This window comes from Parasteatoda tepidariorum, chromosome 8 (assembly GCF_043381705.1).
Source record: "Parasteatoda tepidariorum isolate YZ-2023 chromosome 8, CAS_Ptep_4.0, whole genome shotgun sequence".
Lineage (NCBI taxonomy): Eukaryota > Metazoa > Arthropoda > Arachnida > Araneae > Theridiidae > Parasteatoda > Parasteatoda tepidariorum.
In genome coordinates, this window is record NC_092211.1 from 38,936,865 (window position 1) to 38,953,560 (window position 16,696).

Here is a 16,696-nt window from a genome sequence, read left to right on the forward strand (position 1 = left end):
ATTAAGATTTCCACCTTGTGCATCCTAAAAAAAAAAAAAAAAGTGAGACGAACTCATTATTATTTACCGATATCGATGGTGGACTTCTTCAATATCTCATTACCCTTTGAAGCAGATGGGACACTAGCACACTAGTGTCTGTTATATATATATATATATATATGCGTATNTTTATACATTCTTACTATCCCTATGCAATCCCACACAATTGTTATATATATATATATATATATATATATATATTTCTGACTCTAATGACTCTCTTCTGACTCTCCTTTTATATATATATTTTTCTGACACTATTTTACTCTAAAAAAAAGTCAAATAGTTACCAAAAAATTCTGTTTCATTATCAGAATCATATTTATATTAAAATATAAAATCCAAAAAAAAAAAAAAAAATTGAAGCATGAAGCAAAAACCAGTGTTGTTATTAAATAACTGCCTTCCTTTATAAAACGTAATATTTCTTCCATTTCTCATGAATAACATGAGGCGTATAGTTTGCTTACGGTAAGAACTCCCCCCACCACAAAGTCTGAGATCGTTTGTTGCTATGGAAACAAGAATAGCGCATTTCAGGGAGCTTAGCCAAAGAATATATAAGATTATATATTCTTTGGCTTAGCTTCCCTTCACTCTAGGGCTAACACAGTAGACCGAAGAAAAAGATTCCCTTTCTCTAGCTGACCCGAGCCGAAACCTGTCCTAAACAATGACCCCACATCCCTGTTTGAAATAGTTTGACCTCGTTACCATAGTCACAGCCACGGGTCCAGACGAATGGCTAGGGGAGTTCTTACTTTAGACAAAGTATATACGACCTAGATGGTTTGCCTTCTTCAGATAGACGCAGATCCCTTAACCCTAAAGTTGCTCGGTGACGGGACCCTCAACCCAGTGATCTTATTTCTTTTTTAACTTACAGTACTGTTCAGCTAGCTTATCAGAGTATATGCATTGCCGTTTATTGTGCGGTTTTGAGAACTCCTCCAGACAAAAAGTCTGGGGCTGTCTGCTGCCATGGTAACAAGCTAAAGCACATTTTTAATGGCTGTGCAATGGAGCAATGAAGGAGTCGATTGGTTTACTCATGCCGACCTATGCCAAGATCAAGACAAAACTACTCACCCCACACCCCTATTCGAAGTGACTTTTCCTTGTTGCCATGGTACCCGCCACGACGCGAGCCTGATGTTTGGAAGAGTTCTCCTGAAAGCCGCACTTACGTTTGGTACTGTATAATCGAATCCGGCTTTTGCGCCATTAAACTCTATATTTAATTCATACCTTATGCAGTTGCGCTTATGTAGTACCCTTATGTAGTTATGTATATTTTGTAAAAATATTAAATTGGGCCATTTAAAACCTCACAAAAGAACTTATCATTTTCTTTTAATTGAAGTAAAAAAAAAAAAAAATACAAAAATTAAATCTGCAGCTTGATGCAAGAAAAACCCGCATTAAAATTTCAAAATATTGAGAAATTGGTTTCAAATCATTCTTGAAAACATATTGAAACCACAACCAGTACTTTCGTGTTTTAGATGTAATTTATATGTGTGTTTGACGCAGGGCCGTCTTAATAGCATGCAGGGCCCTTGTAACATGTCCTACTGCTTAAGATCGAACTAAAAAACTTCACATACATAAAATAAAGCGTTTTCTGCATATGCAATAATTTGAACAAATTTAAATACATTTTGATTAAAATGTATTTAGATTTGTTTTTAGTAGACTCCAAAAATTCTGAAACACATAAAAATTTCATTGGAACGTAGAAATATATATTTCAGTTGCCTTTTTAAGTTTCCTTGGTGATAAAATATTCTAATTATTGTTGTTTGCAAAATTATCAATCACTATTTGTAGAAAGAAAAACAAAATACACACTTCATGCAATATAATATATTTATTTTAAAAAATCTGTCAGGTAATTTTGTTTAGTCTTAGTTTTTTTTAATACAATTTATAAAAAAAAAGATTCTCAAGGGCCCCCTGAGTGCCTGGGGCCCTCGGGCACTGCTCAGGTGTGCCCATGCGTAAAGACGGTACAGGTTTGACGTTCTTGTTCTCTCTTGAAAGTTAGTCTTACGTTGTTAAATTTTCATTGCTTTTTTTAGCCTTTCACGCAATTCTTCTCCAAATATTATTACTGCTTTTTGTTATATCAAATAACGGAACTGTTAAATACTATATTTACAAATTATTAAATACAAAACTATATTTTCTGTCAGAAATTTAAAAAAAAAATGACACTTGACAATTTTAATTATAAGAGTTATCGTAAATAGCTCTAAGCAGAAAATAGAGTCTTAAAATAAATATAGAATAAAAATATTAAGCACATAATTCGCAAGTCATAAAAAGTGATAAAAAAAAAGTATATTCGTCACGGCAGGTGTTTCTATTTTGAAAGGCCACATTTCAAGGAACTACATGGGTAGAACAAATTTACCAATATCGTTAGTCATAAAAGTGTTTTGATTTGTTTTGATAAATCACTTTTATTTATTTTGCTGATACAGGATAATCCTAAATCGTGTCGTGAGTCATTATTTGACCACCTGACTGTCTATACTTATTTTAATACTGTGTATAGGAATTTTTTGAAGATTACTTTACTTAAATGATTAGTTGCAGTAATGGAAAAATAGGAGTAGATCTTACAATTTCATTTAACCACAAAGAAAAAGTTTCTATCGAAAAGCCTAAGACACGAATGTCGTATTAAAGACATAATTCAAATTATAGAAGTAATTTACTTCGATTTTTTATCTAGTTGCTTGTTAGAATTTTTGTTTAGTTATTTAATGTTATATTTTAGTTACTTTATTTTCCATTTGAGATTATTCATTTATTTATTGTTCCTCCATCAAAATTTCAATAAGAACAGTTTCAATTTTGAGATTTCTAAGATATTGTGCATTTGATATTCAAAGTTCTGCAAGTACATAATAGCTCGTTATTTATATTTTAAACAAGAGTGTCAATGAGCGAAGAGTTTTAAAAAATAAAGGTTTTTAAATAAATAATAATGAAATTAAATAGATCTTAGGCGAAATTTTCCTTTTTTACATCAGTCAGTAGTTTTTCTTCGTTACTAATCTTTTATGCTTTCAGTGCAGTAAACTTTTATGATATAATTTCAGACATACTTTTACCGAATATGAAAATGCCTTATTATAAATATCGCCAAATTGGCGAAAATGACGATACGAGTTTCATTCTACTTGGACGATTTTTTTCATCCTTTTCCGTAATTGCAATTATTAATTAGAATAATCACCTAATCAGACATTCAAGTGTCTGTTTAACAAAAATTAATAATAGTTTTTTTTAGCTATTTTAACGGAGACAATTTCTGGAAATTATATCTGGTATCAATACATCTAAAATAATGTAATCTTCAACAATTCTATTTCGAATTGGGTTAATTTTTTTATAACTTAGTGAAGTATGTGAAATTAATCAAAACTGCGTAGTTTCCGGTCCTACGCTTTTTTTTAATTACTACTCAATAAGTATAATTCTTTTTTTGAAACTATTATTTAATCTTCCAGCTGCTAGCAAAAATGTGAAATTAATTTTCTGTTAATTACGGTGAAATTATTTCAATTTTAAGTCGTGTAGTAAACTTAGAGCTTGAAAAAACATCTACCCTATAAATATTTTTCATCTTTTTTTTAAATAGAAATTTTCAAACCATCTTCCCAACTAAAAATTAAATTATTAATTAGAAGAATTATATTCTTTTTAATATGAGATATAATGGAATAATGAATTTATTATTATTTTTTCCTTTACCAATTTTATTGAGTAATGAAGATTTGGTCATAATTTATTCAACAGCTTTTGCTTCGAACAGAATTGGCATAGCGCCAACAACGTTCTAAGGTATGCCATCTACCGAATAAGTTTGCATTATATGAAGTTCACGAAAAATCGATAAATCAGTCGCCAAAGTGGGCGCCGGTTCTGTCTTTTCGAATCGTGTGTTTCTAGTGGACCTTCGAGCGGTTTTAACCGGATTTATTTATATTCTTAAATAAAGCGTGCGATTGTTTTCCTACTAAAGCTTCTTCATCTCAACGTGTTTTTTTCTGATTAAGCCGGTAGTTGACAATTTCCGTATAGAAACTGTTAGATTTTATTTAAATTTTACAAAATTGGTAAATACGCAGTTATGTTTCTCAAAGGAAACATAGCGGTTGCTTGACCCAGGCTTATCAGCTGGCTTTGCTGGCTACTTTGAAATTGCTGGTAAGATACTTACCAATTTTTTGTACAGTTTTTTATTCTTAAAATTTATGTCATCGTAAAATATGTGTGTGTTAAAATGTATTTATTGATTGTGAAGTGTTCTAGAAAATGTAGTATAATCAGGTAACATTTGCGCATGTGTTGTTGACATTTCGACAAAACCTCGGTTTATGTTTATTGCATTTTTAGCTGATTTTCTAATCTTTTATTGCAGAAATTAATGTGGTTTTGTAGATTTTGAGTTTTAGTTTGTTTTTTAACTGCTATATTTTACTGCTAAACGATCGTAACTATGAACTTAATGAAAAGGATTGTAATAGAAAAATTCCACATCGATCTCTAACGTCGTACATTGTTTTAGATAAGATTATTCACTCTGACTATTATAGTGTACTTTTATTTATGCATTTAGTTTCAAGCGTTATAAATAATTTTTAAAATTTTGTTTAAGATTAAAACAAAACCTTGTTTAAATAACAGCTTATGCTATAAATTATTTAATAATGTTAATAACATGAACAACTGCTCCAGTTGTTAAAATTTATGTTCGTATTTTAGATTTTTAAGTAAAATAAAAAAACTTAATAGATAGTGAAAGTTGAGTGAATTTCTTCGATATAGATTTCACTAACTTTGATTTTTATCGAGCAAAGCTGTCTGGTGTTCAGTAATTATATTGTTTATAAGTTGTTTTAATAATCTTATTTTCTGCAAAGGAAAGAAACTTAACCAATCGATGGCGATTGGTTAGGTTTAAAATGATTTAAATTGCAATAAAAATAAGATTATTATTGTCAACAGTGCTTATTTTTTATTTATTTTGTGAAGAAAGTGATCGTATTGTATTGAATGGTTTAGGGTTAAAATAAAAAGTCTCACTTTTCCAACTAACAAACATCAAATACATCATTTAAATCAAATTTTTCCTTAGAATTGTTTCTGGAATTTTTTACTAAATTGCAGCACAAATAGTGCTTTTTTTTACATTTGCCTAAACAATTTGAATTTGGCTGTTCATTATTTCACAACTTCGTTTTTATTAATAGAAATTAGGTTATTGACCATCTATCATTCTGTAATTATTGACTTTTCATTCTATTGTGAATGTTTGTCTATACTGGAGGGGGGGGGAGAAAAGATCAGCTTTAGGTATACTTTTTGAACTAAAACTGAATTGCTGCACTCTGCTGCTAAATCCGGAAAAAAGAAATACTGAAAAATATTGCCTTTATAAAATGCTCCAAAAACAATGATTTGAAAATGAGTAAAGAAAAAAAATTATATATTTCAAAGCCGTTTTGTTGGGAACCTGCATTAATAGTAGCATGGTTCAAAATTAATGGTGGTCCAAGGCCAGAGATGGCTAAATTCAAAAATTTTTATAAAAAAAATAAACATCTGACTCATTTGATTTAAATCAGATTTTTTTTTTTTTTAACTCTACCAACTAAATCATTGGACAAAATATATTAACAGTATTTTTATAGCTGAAATTGTTGATATTTCTAACTGAAATATTTAAAAAATTATTTAAGTATTTACAAACTAATCAATGAATGAATGAAATCACAATTATTTTTGTTCAAGCTAAATGTCCTGTAATTTTCAAGACCGGGAGGCAATTAGCCAGTTAAGTCTCCAGTGAAGTGTAACTTAATTTAGATCGGAACACAGTAAAGAAAAAAATGTATATATATATATATTTCTCAAGGCAGAGCAAGACTTTATTAAATACTGGTAAACACCAACTACATATTTAATATGTATTAAAAGCACTTGAGGTATTCAAATAAGCATAAAACGAACTGGGTATATTTGAAATATTTTGGTTTCCAGCATATTATTTTACATATACAGCTACTTAAATTATTATTTAACAGTTTAGCAACTCATATCCACTTTTAGTCTATTAATTAATTTATTTATTAGTCTATTTTGAAATATAATAATTGACCCTTTTATTATTTCTTTGAATAAAATCTTCATTATCAATAAAATCAGCCATTAGTAGGAATCACACCCTATTGAATATATTTATAAAAATGTTTTTGACTTTAAAAAAAATCAATTGGTTTAAATCTATTTTTTTTGTTAAAGCATGGCATCCCTGTCTGAGATCACTAAAATTTGATTTGGACCATTAAAAAAAAAATTATCAGTGGTCCCCCGACCAAAAAGCGATGTAAAGAGTGTTTCGATTTCATTTTCTATTACATGTCTAGGTCTATGTTATTGTCATAAAATAGCATATTTAAACATCATTACACACTCTGTTGTGGACTATAATTTTCCATTTAAACTCACTTTAATTATGTTTTTAAATAACAGAATATAATTGAGATTTGTAAACGGACATGTGAAAAGTGTTCGGACTATCATAATCTTTTGTCACTAATGTATAGCAAAAGATTAAGATATAATAAGAATTTTAAGACACTAATGTATGGAAGATCTGTGGACCAGTGACTAATTTTTCTTAATTTCTGACCCTGAGTGATGTCTGCATTATTGTTGGATTAGTACATATCTCAGGATTCAGGAGATAAATTAGGAGGATTCAGAAGATATAATTAAGTATAGTAATGAAACAATTTTAGGTAATTGGTAACAGCTAATGGGAAATAATAATTTAATAGTTTAACGTTATTCTTATCCACTTAATTTTATTAAAGTCATTAATTTTATTTACTATTTAGAAACAATTTATTCTTTTTTTTTATTGCTTTAGTTTAAACTTTCATTATCAATGAAATCAGACTTTAAAAAGAATACTATAAAGAATATTTTTATAAAAATATTTTCCATTAAAAATGATACGTAACTAAGTTGTGTTATTTAAAATATGTAAATTGAAATTATTAAAAATATGAGTGGTTTTATTTCCATTATTCGTCCAAAATGAATATTCTGTGTTGAGCTGTATAGGCTAAATACCAAATATTTGTATGTTGCATCTCTAATTTAGTAGCAGCAATTGTTGAGCAGAATCTTGTATCTATTTACAATTTAAAAACTTCTTGAAAAGATTTTTTGCAATAACGGAACCCTACTTGTATAAATTCACAAAAGCAGGACCCTGGTTGAAAGAATGTGACTTAACGCTTATTTTATATTCACAAATTATGAATAGTTTTTACACAATTTTACAAAAACAGGACCTTTCACAAAATGTCTTGACAGACCCCTGCCTTTACTCACAACCAAAAAAAACAGTATTTTCCTTTTTGTGAGATATCTGGAAAATCTTATTTTTGTTCCAAATTGTAGCTGCATTTTTAGTCTAGTGTTGTGTATTTTTTTAATACATACTAAAATATTATTAATTCCCCTAGCTTTTTTTAGTGTTTATTTCAGTTGAAAACTAAATGTATTCTACTGGTTTTATACATTATTCATTCCATATTAAAGAAAAACTCAGCAAATTTTTTTTTTAAACAAATTTATCATTTACAACACTTTTTATATTGAATTTCAGCTGAGTCCTTAACAGCAGCTCTCCCTGTGTTTATTGCCCCTGATATTCCTCCTTAAGTAACCTTTTTTGCTTAAAACTTATACACTTAATGTTCAGCAAGAGCTTCTTACGTTAGTAACAGGTATTTATGTGTTTAAGTTTGTGAGACTGCAGCCTGCTGGTAATCCGTTTAGGCTTACCTCAATTTTTCCTGGATTGTTTGATATTTTAAATGTGGTAACTTAAGGTCTAACTTCAGGCAATTAATTTGTTTCTGAATCCCAATTCGCATTCAGTTTTCACATTTAGTAGCAATGTCTTCATGTTAACACTTGAGTAGAGAACAGGCTTCTTAATAAGGTTGAAGTGGTTTTTACTGTGAGATCATAAGTTTAGTTAAAGCAAAGCATTAATTATAAAATCACTTGTACTTACATAAAAAGATAAAGCTAAATGAATTTTAAATGATTTCCAATTTTTGTTTTAAATTGATCTTGTTATAAAATATCTTATTTTGATTTGAGAATTGTTTTGTTTGCAAGTCTTACAATTTATTTCTGGTTTCAACAAATTGTGAACATACTCTCTTACTTTAAGTATATAAATTAATGATTAAAGTGTACTGAATGTCTATGTGGATATTTTATTATTTCTGCATTAATTATTGCAAATTTCCCTGTGGCAGAACTTTTTCGAGCTATCTGCGACAAAACTCTCTAGCACTAATATCTTTCTGTAAGATACTTTCAATAATAACAAACATGTATGTTACTAATTTAAAATAATAAAAGCGCCGTAGTTACCCAAAAGAAAAAAAAAAACATATATATATATATATATTTTTAATTGAACAAGTAACAGTTTTTTATTCTAATATTATGGGTGATATTCTCGCATTTTGTTGGGGGGGGGGGTGCGCACAAATTATTTCCTTCTTCGCATTTTGTAAATGCACAGTAAAAAGAATAATTAAAAATCATGAAATCTGTAGTAGTAATTGCCGAAAAAAAGATCGACGACGAAATGACGCTAATCCTTAAATACGTGTTTCGTTTCGAGATAAGGTTGTAATAAGTAATATAGTATAAAAAATATCGGATTTGAAAACTATGGAGAGATCAATAGCAATAACTGCATAAAATTCGATAGAATCATTGTCTTAAAGTACATACTCAAATGCACGATTCGAATTTTCCATACTGTTTGAAATATATCGGGATATTTAAAATTCACATGAACATCAATATCAATAACTGCCGAAAATACAATCGGAGCCATTATACATCGATTCACGATACTATCGACATAAATTTAGCGCGTCAAAAAGTGATTACCTAAAGGCATGATTCATATATTACGTGTAACCTTCTGATGAAAAGTAATTATTCTTTAATTTTCTAAAGAAAAATCATTCTGCACGAACTCAGTAGCGTTCTGCGACAATGTCGCCGTGTCGCTGCGATTCTGCCGCGGGGGCGAATTTAATGTCATGCTTTTCCCAACATGTGTGCACTGTTTTAATATGTGATATTACTCATGCTGACTCTCCTGGTTTTCAAAGCCTTTTTTTTTTTTTTTTTTTTTAAACTTCTTGAAGTATTTATTTTTAGAATCCAGTAATGGTGAAATTTTATTAAATTGATTTTTTATAATGTCCAAATTAAGATAATGTAGAAATATTAAAGATTTCATAACCAAGAATTCAAAATAAAAAGAAATATTTAAGTCTAGAAAGCTGTATCTAAAACATCAAAATCTTGTACATAATGCAGTTTTTAATCTCATTTTTTATTTTGAAAAATGTAAAGATGGAACAAATCGCCACAGTTTTCATGGCTTTTCTGAATTTAATTTTATGATTTAAAATTTTCTGACCTTAAAGGATTAAAGTCGCTCAATTTCATCAAATAAAAGTTATACGCTAATGTTTTATTTAAAGCACGGTTGGTAAGATTAATAACTTTAAAAAAAAAAAATCAAAAATCGATATTTTTTAAAAATTTTTTTTATTTAAATCAGATTTTTTTTTTTTTTTTTTTTTTTTTTTTTACATATTAACTATCGAAATCATCTGATAAAATACATTTACAATGCTTAATAATATTTAAATACAATAACATAGCAAAATACTATATAATTCTAACTAAAATGTTTCAAAAATTATTTTAATTATTGCTAACTAATCACTGACTAAATAAAATCACGGTTATATTTGTTCAAACTAATCATCCTAAAATTTTAAAGACAAGGAGCTATTAGCCAGTTAGATTTCCTATGAAGAGTAAATTAATTAAGATCAAAATACATTAAAGGGAGAAAAAAAAAATTGTAAGCTTCTTTGGGCAGAACAAGTTTATTATTTTTTTTCATTATTGATAAACACTAACTACGTGTTTAATAAGTTTGAAAAGTACTTAAAGTATTCAAATAAACATAAAATTGAATGGGTATATTAAAATATGATTATTAACCGCAAATTATTTTACATACAGCTAATGGAAACTTATGATTTAACAGTTTAACGTTATTCTTTCCTATCCACTTTAATTCTCTAATTTAATTTATTTATTAATCTATTTAGAATTATAATAATTTTAACTTTTCATTACTTCGTTTAGTAAAACCTTCATTATCAATGAATACAGTTTGTATAAGAATTACACACCCTAAAGAATGTAATTATGAAAATATTTTTGAATTAATGATTTATTTAAAAAAAAAAAATTTGCTTAAATCAATGATTTTCTTAAAATGAAATCACAGTTGGTTTAAATCATGCCAACCCTGATTTAAAGCTTTTTTAAATATTTACTTTTAAAAGTTACTTTTTTTCTAATATAAAGGGACAATATTCAAGTTATCAAGAAAGTATAGAAGAAAAAAAAAATCGGTAACAATAAAAAAAATTTATAACAGCCCCCACAATTTAGTATTTGATATTAAACTAATTTTCTCCGTCCAAAGAGCAGCATGACGCCCCCGACAACGTTTGACCTCGTCTGGGCAAGTTCACTGAACTTAAAGACGTAGTAAGTGGACTGTCACCAATTTATGTCGTCAAAGTTTGCGTCACATCTACTTTATTCCAGTCATAGCATTGTAAAAATACTGCAATATTGAATTGCGTTGAAATCTAAGCATTGTCAGAGTATACTTTATCTTCAAGTCGAAACAATAGAGAGTATCTTAATTATGTTTTTAAAATAAATTTTTAATGCGAAATTTTGTAATGTTCCAAGTATTTCAACAATTTTTAACCAGTTTTATTTATTATGGTTGCATTGTGATTATTTTAGGATAGTTGAACATTTAAATAATGAAACTTAAATAAAAGTTTGATATCTCAAAGTTATTTGCTTCAAATTTTTGGCCATTATTTTATTTGTACTATTGAAATAATGGCCAAAGGCAGACTTGGATAAAATAAAAAAGGTTTTGAGGCGAACATAAATCAACCGTTTCGTCGCCATCTCATTGTGGCGTAATTTGTTTGAAAATGGCGGATTTTTTTTAAAAATGTTCAACTTTTATAGAATTTTGCATTGATTCATACCACAGAGATATGTTTGGTAAAAAAAAAACCCAAAAAGCTGAAAATAGAAGTCCAAAAATGTTATGTACAAAAACACTTTTTAAATAATTGAAAAAATAAATGAAATTTGAGCAAGAAAAAAGTGCATATTGGAAGCATTTGCCCACAGAATAATATCAACGATAGAACAGAATAATAGCAAATTTCAGCAGAATAATAGCAAACAACAGAACAATAGCAAATTTCGATGCGAGATTTTATTTATATGAATTGTGTGGATCTGAATCTCAATGCGTAACTTTAAATCACGCAAATACGAATCTTGACTTCTAATTTTAAAATCGCTAGAAGACGAATCTCGATATTTGAATTTAAAATCGCATAATTGCGAATCTTCTGTGTTTGATTTTAAATTTGCAATACGAATCTCAATGTTTGATTTTAAAATCGCGTAAATACGAATTCCGATGTATAATTTTTAAGTTACTTGAAGGCGAATCATAATAGCGTCTTTTAAATCGCGAAAATACGGAACATGATGCGCGATCTTAGATAGCGTAAATGGAATTTTAAATCGTGCTATTGGTAAGTAAAAGCGTAAAAATGAATTTTTTTTCCTACTTGGAAATTCGAAAAAGACACTTTCTTTTCTTTTTTCTTTTTTAGTAATAGTAAAAAAACATTTTTTCGATGGTGACAAATTTTCCACGAACGACGTACGTACGTTCGTGTATAGTATATTACAGGAGTGGCCAAGCTCCTTGATAGTCGAGCCATTTTTCAAAATTAGAAATTTTTCGCTAGCCGCAATTAAATACATATTTAAAAAGGAGGCAAAAAAGGTATGATTTTTTTCTTCTTTTTTTTTTCTTTACAGAAAATAAATATATATTGAAAACACATAAATAAAAGTACACGTGTATTGAATTTAAATATTAAGAATTAAACACATTTATTTTACATCTCTTGATAATTTGGTGAATAATTGGTGATAGCACTTTTCAGTAATTCTTTGAGATGCTGGTTAGTTAATACTGATCGGTGTTTGGATTTCTCGAATTTTAAAGTGTAATAAAATGATTCACATGAGTACGTTGTTCCGAATATTGAAATAATTCTACTAGCAGTCTTTTTTAATTCAGGATACTTCGATTCTGGTACAAATTTCCAAAATTAAGTAATCGACGTCGACTTATATTTTAATTGTAGAGCTTGATCTTCTTGCATTAACTCATATTCTCCAGATGCTTTTTGGGCCATAATTATATTGGAAAGGGAAAACTCACCTTGAATTATATTAATTTCAAATGGATTCAGAAAAAAATCAAGAGACGATTTAAAATATTTTAAGTCTTGAAATCTATCAAGGAATGATAATAATTTTTTAAAAATATAACAGCTCAAAAATGAAAAGGGAACTCAGGTACATTTATCGAGAGCCACAAATAATCCTTCTAAGAGCCGCATGTGACTCGCGAGCCGCAGGTTGGCCTCCCCTGGTATATTATATAGGTCTGGCTAAAACGCTAATTTTTTATTGTTTATTTATTTGAATTTTTTTTTGTTAAAAGAGAGAAAGTATAGTTGGAAGTTTTGAACTGCGTTGAATCATAATATCGTTTTGTGTCAAGTTTCAATTCAGAATCATCGTGTAAATTAATGCTTCATTGAATCGTATGGAGCCGAATTGTGATTCAATTTAACTATTTATTTAGGGTGCAGTCAATTTACGCAATAGGTATGATTCAACATCGAATAATTTTTTTCTGAGATAATAATTAAACTATTTAATTTTAATTCTTAGCACTCAAATGGTGTATCAGCATCTTTTTTAATGTGCTTCTCGTCTAACTAAATTTTTACTTCTTGGTGTTTAGAAATCGCGTAATAAACTATTTTACTGTATCCCTCTGCAGATTGACAAAGCTAGTTTCAATCATTTCTTGATCAGAATTTATTTTCAGTAAATAAAGCTGAACAACGTGAATAAAGCACTTACAACGATACGGAAACTGACATATTATAGTTTCGTTTTTTTTTAAATAAGAATCTTCCTCGTTGTTTTAACCAGTAGGGAAAGAAGAACGAACTTGAATAAAACCAGGTTTTTTAATATCAGTTTGGTTTGATATTATGAAGACCGCACTGGCAAAAAAATAATTGATAAACACCCCAGCTATAAATGTCTGCAATAGGATTTTTAAGATTGGTGAAATGTAACTTATATCATATATTATTCTTGTTTGTTTACAAGGGAGCCCGTTTATCTACAGGTAAGGAAACGACCTGATACAATTTTTGCAATTTGGGGACTGATTTTTGAAAATAAGGTAGAACAATTATAATTTTTTTAAGTTCAAAACCAGATAATTACATTTTGTGGTTAATTTTCTATAGAAGAGATTAATAATATTAATACCATTCATTAAGCAATTGCTGTTTTTTATAGCATCGTTTGCTTTTAATTGTTCTTCGGTATGTCCTTTGAAACATTGTGGAATAAATGTTCTTAGTTTCAATTCAAAATGTCGATGGCTCAGCTGGTTCTAGGAACAATTCGTGAAATGGAATTCTAGATTCAATCCAACCATGTGTTTCTCTTATTTTCACTCATATTGTATTTAAGTCTAATTCGATTCTTGTGTCATTGTATATCATAATATATCATAATTATAAATAATCCATTAATCATGATTACTCAATCACAATCTGTATTGGTTTGGGAAACAGGAAACATTTTAAATTATAGTACGCTAACGAAAATAGCAGTTGAATACGCAAATTGGGGGTGCAGCTGAGCTTTTATTTTTCCGAGAGAAAGAAAAATGTTTCTATTTCCATGAAAACAATGTTGTCAGGATTTGTTCTGTCTCTCACGTGTTCTGTCTACAGCTTCTGGCACGTGAATTTTCTGGAACCATTTGTTAGAGTTGAGGAAAGGTTGCCCACACAGGATTCGACCTCGCTTAATTATTTTTAGGTTCTCCCTTTTGATGCTTTTGTTGAATCGTGGATTCATCTTCCTTCTACCCTCTTTCGTCCCTACAATATCTTAATTTAGATCTGCTAAAATGTATTTTCTCTTTCTAAATAGCTGAAAGAATCGTTTTCCCGATACCTATTATTGTAACATTTGATTCTATGTAAGTTACACGGACATTCATTAAATTATACTGACTTGATGTATTGTATATATATATATTATGGTCTGGCAGATACGTATTTCTTTCTACTAAAAAACAAATCCATCTTTCTTTATTTTTTAATCGTCAGATAATAGGACTTTTCGGGATAAGAATAACTTGATGGATAAAATACGAGGAAAACTCAAAGGAACGTTAATTCAAAGACTAGATTTGGGCTCGGAAACAGAGCTCTCGGAAAATTTTTAGCATTAAAGCAAACTATTAACAAAATGTTTTATTTTAAAATCGGACTCTTTACAATATTAAAAATTATATCCGTCCGCATGGTTAAAATTCGCATCAAAATATTGCTATATTTATCAAAGAATACAGGCATTTGGGAAAAGAAGGTGTAAATAATGCCGAGCCGATGCGTGTCAAAAATAGAACTTATTTCAAGAAAAAAAAAATCACACATGTATTTGTATATAATCTAAATAAAGAGCAAAGTGGCAGTTAAATGCGATTTATATCTTCTCCTTATCTATGAATTAAATGTTTATTTGTATGTAATCTAGGATATTTTTTATTTAACGTTCAGAATAAAGGTATTTAAAAGAATACAAATATTTCAATTCTTTTGATGAAAGTTCAAATAGTTGAGAATCTGCAGCAGAAATGGTTAAGATCTAAATTCAATTTATAAACTTATTATTTAAAAAAAAATCTAAATAAGAAATCGGATTTATAAATAAAGATCACGAACGCTGGCTATGATCTAGACCCAGGGTGCTTAGCGTTTTTAAAAAGTGCTTAAAGGTGCTTATTTTCGATTTTCGTTTTTTAAAAGCCCTTAAAGGTGCATTTTTCATTGGGTGTTTTTAAAAAGTGTTTAATTTCCCCTTTTTCCAAATGAGATTTTTCTTTTACTATGTTGATTTTCGCTTCTAATTATGCAAAAAGACACAGTTTACATTGTTCTATTCAGCGTTTTCATAATTAATTCAATCCCAATCTATTTCGGCGTATAGTCTGTCCTTAGCGTATGAAAACGCCATTCGCTTTACATGATTCAAAATTTCATGATTTTTGACAATTGTCAAAAACAATGACAAAAGTTTTTTTTTTTTTTTTTGACATGACGGTTAAAACGAGATAAAAGCGTCGATTGTCAAAAACTTTCCAACAATGCCTAATTATATTTTTTAAAGTGCTTAAAAATATTTTTTGACTTCTTGAAAATTGCTTAAAAGGTGCTTATTTTTTGTTGAATAATTTAGCTACATACCCTGAGATCTATATAATTATTATTATTTTGAGAACATTAAAGCAATTGCCTGCTAGTAAGAATGTGATAAATTGGAGAATGTATACTCTTTAATTATAGCTGTCTATTAATTTTGTCAATAATGTCATTTTGAGCTTAGAATATTTGCAGAATTCTTATTAATATATTCTTATTGTTGTTAATGTGAGATGGGGAACGCGGAAATTAAAATGATGGCGAATTTGCTCAATTCAGTAAATTGGCAATTTTAATAAACAAACATAATTTGCCAATATTTATTATTTGCCAGGAAAAGTTTTGGAAACCGTATGGAATATTGTAAGAATAATTCCTTTTGACGAAAGCAGTATTATGCAAATACGTGGATTGCAGATCTCAAATTAAATGCTCCTGAATAGAGAAGCGTAACTCACTGGAGGTTCAAAAGTAGATAAATTCATAAGTAAAAAAATAAAGCTTCGGAAAAATATGCATTTATAGAAATCTAAAGCCATTTTTATATAAGTGTAAACAATAATTGAATAATGATAAAAAAGAAAATGTTTTTTCAAACCAAACATTTCTATCTACTATTTTCGATTAAAAAGGTTTAATTTAAATTCATTAAAAATTTTACTTACAGGGTCTTCTTGGACTTATAAAAGACCGTTCAAAAATAACGTAAGCAAGCATTTAACGGAGGGAAAGGATTTATGATTTGATAAATTTTGCTGACCAGAGAGTATAAGCAATGCTTACGTAGAGTACTGCTCAAAATTTTCTTAAGTAATCAAACATTAAGCAAAGAAATAACGCATGGAAAAATTTCAATTGTGGAATAAAAGTCAAATTCAGATAAAAGACAGAGATTTCTTTGAAGCTTAAATGAAATCAACAATTTTGAACACAAAATAAAAACACTTAAGATTCCTAAAGAATATTCTTCTCTAAGTTTCATACAATGAATTAAAATTTTATCTTTGTTTAAAGCAAATTTGTTTATTTTAATTTAATATTTGAATTTAATCGTAATTAAAATTCTGTAATTTTAGTCA

General features: G+C 28.6%; 1 protein-coding gene across 3 annotated transcripts in view; it reads left to right on the forward strand.

Annotated features, from left to right (window-relative positions):
- The window catches only part of LOC107451421 (influenza virus NS1A-binding protein homolog B), a 54,927-nt gene that overhangs the window by 12,363 nt on the left and 25,868 nt on the right, over positions 1-16,696 (forward strand). The window contains exon 1 of one of the 3 annotated variants that reach the window (XM_071184661.1): positions 2,737-2,756. The exons of 1 other annotated variant lie outside the window; for it this stretch is intronic. The gene's annotated coding sequence lies outside the window, so the exon portion shown is untranslated. Of the gene's footprint in view, positions 1-2,736; positions 2,757-3,875; positions 4,264-16,696 lie in introns of those variants that run through there. One more of the 3 variants, XM_016067503.3, reaches the window with a different exon arrangement.